The sequence below is a fragment of the Portunus trituberculatus genome, chromosome 28, assembly GCF_017591435.1.
Source record: "Portunus trituberculatus isolate SZX2019 chromosome 28, ASM1759143v1, whole genome shotgun sequence".
Classification (NCBI taxonomy): domain Eukaryota; kingdom Metazoa; phylum Arthropoda; class Malacostraca; order Decapoda; family Portunidae; genus Portunus; species Portunus trituberculatus.
This window is the reverse complement of record NC_059282.1, coordinates 11,386,056-11,388,555: the sequence shown is the minus strand read 5'-3', so window position 1 is coordinate 11,388,555 and position 2,500 is coordinate 11,386,056. Positions and strand designations below refer to the sequence as shown.

General features: G+C 38.3%; 1 protein-coding gene across 1 annotated transcript in view; it reads left to right on the top strand.

The window, feature by feature from the left end:
- The window catches only part of LOC123510363 (G-protein coupled receptor GRL101-like), an 80,147-nt gene that overhangs the window by 33,956 nt on the left and 43,691 nt on the right, over positions 1–2,500 (top strand). The gene's annotated exons all lie outside the window — the stretch shown is intronic.

Sequence of the window (2,500 nt, the reverse complement as noted above, 5' to 3'; positions counted from 1 at the left end):
TAATAGCAGTGGTGGTGGTGACAGTCATAACAGTTATAGTAACCAAACAGTAGCAACGATGATAGCAAAAGCAATAATAACAGGAACTTTAATACCCGCAGCAGTGACGAGACATTTCTGACACGCAGCGACTTTGAAATTCCAACTTGCAGTAATTGAACTTGTAACTTTTGGAGATCTTATTGAATTGCCTCCCTCGATCAAAGGTTCAGTTCGCGGGACACATCAAACTAATGGTTGCAATATTCATCTTTGTCTTCTATACTGCGAATCGTGTTTTGCTTCCCCTCAACCCACCTATGAAGTTGTTTTGTTACCAGTACTTGCTTTCCACTTTCTATAGCGCTTTGATGGCTAGGGAGAAAAATACAACGGAGGAGATGAGATATATGAAGCTCTCTCCTCCTCCTATTCCTCCTCCTCCTCCTCCTCCTCCTCCTCCTCCTTCTCTTTCTTCTCCTTCTCCTCTTCTTCGTCTTCTGATTGTTCTTATACTTTGTGAAGGTTATAATGTGTACCTTAACCCGTCCTCTCACATCTCTCTCTCTCTCTCTCTCTCTCTCTCTCTCTTGTTAATTGTTTTTCCTTTTTCTTCTTCATGTTTCACTAGTGGTTCTTTTCTCGCTCTCCCTCCTCTCCTTCATAACAAGACTGTGTTTTCTTCTGTTTTCTTTTCATAGTTTGTCTTTTTATGTTTTTATTAATTCCCATCTTTTATTCATCTGTTGCAATTCTACCCATCATCCACCATTCGTTGCTTTTATCATGTATTTTTCTCATCTTTCCCCTTCCTCTTGTATTTTATTATGTGTCCAATTTATCCCACTTCTCCGCAACCCTTCTTTCCTCTCCCCTCTCCTTTCCTCTCCTCCATCTCTTTCTTCTCTCTCTCTCTCTCTCTCTCTCTCTCTCTCTTGCCATTTTCCCTTCACTTCCCCTCTCAGTTCTTTGCTCTTTCACTTCTTTTTTTCCCTCTTATCTTCATTTGGTTTCCTTTATTCTCTTTTTTCCGTTCCTTGCTGTTTCTTACACTTATTTTTACTTTTCCTTTTTCCTTTTCTTTTCTTTTCCTATTCCATGTATTCGTTTTCCTTCTCCTATCTACTTTTCCCGTTGCTTTTTTTTCCTCTTTCTTTTCTCCAACTTATTTCTTTCCTTACTCTACTTCCCTTCCTTTTTTTTCCCTTCTCTATTGTTCCCTCCTTTCTCTTTCCTTTCCTTTCTTCTCCTCTTCCATCATTTAATCCCATCATCTTCCACTTTTACTTTTTTTTTCTTCTCTCCTCCTTTTCTTTTTACTCTCCGTTCATTTTTTTTCCTTCTTTTCTTCTCTTCTTATTTTTTTTATTAAGTCTTTCCCTTTTCCGTTCCTTTCTTCTCTTCTTTTCCTTCTTCCTCTTGTGTTTTTTCCCTTCCCTTCCTTACCATTAATTAGGTCAATCCATCCACTTCTCCATCCTCTCTCTCTCTCTCTCTCTCTCTCTCTCTCTCTCTCTCTCTCTCTCTCTCTCTCTCTCTCTCTCTCTCTCTGAATCGTGTTTCTCTGATTTTTACCTTCGTTGTCATCGTATTTTCCTTCATTTTTCCTTCCATCGTTATCCAGAAATTGTTGTGTACCTTTTTTCTCTTTCTCTCTTTGTACCTCTCCCTCTCTTTCTCTTTCTCTCTCTTCTCTCTTCAATCTTCGTTCCCTAAATTGAGTTTTTACTTAATTTCTGTCAGTACTTTCTTTAATTTCCCTTTTCAGGATTTGTTGTCTATTTCCTTCATCTTTCTCTCTTTTCTCTGTATCTTTCTCTTTCTCCTCTCTTCGTACCGTAAATTGTGTTTCTCTGATTTCTACTTTATTTCTGTCAGTGTTTTTTTTTTTTCTTCATTTTTTTCCTTCATCACTCCCCAAGAATTCCTGTGCATGTGTTTGATTGTTAGTTTATCGTATCTTCGTCTGTGGTGTTGTGATCTAGTGTTTCTTGTATTTTCTGTACTATTTTTTTATTTATTTATCTTTCCTCCCGCTTTCCCTGACCAGAGTGACGTGATTTTGCTTATGTTCTTTCTTATCACTCACTCTCTCCTTCGTTTTATCAGTTTTACTCCTCTCATCTCTTCTTTTCGCTTTAGCTCGATCCTCGTCGCGTCTTTCTAATTTTACTATTTCCTGACTCCTTTCCTTCTTCGCTCTTGCTGATTTCTATTCTTCTCCTTCATTCCTTTTACGCTTCTCTCGATAATTCCTTCTTCTCTTTGACTCTTTCCCTTGTCATTTCTTGATAAATCTTTCTCTTTTTCTCACACATTCCTTCTTGTCTCTATTTTTTTTTCCCCCCTCTCATTTCCTTTTGACTCACTCCATCACCTAGAACTGTATGTCCGTCCCACTCAGTTTTTTTTTCATTCTCTCTTCATCAAGCACTGCTCTTCAAGTCTCATTCTTTGCTTCTTATCTAGAACTCTTGCTCCTATTCCTCCTCTTCCCTCTTATCTCCTCTCCTCTCTCCCT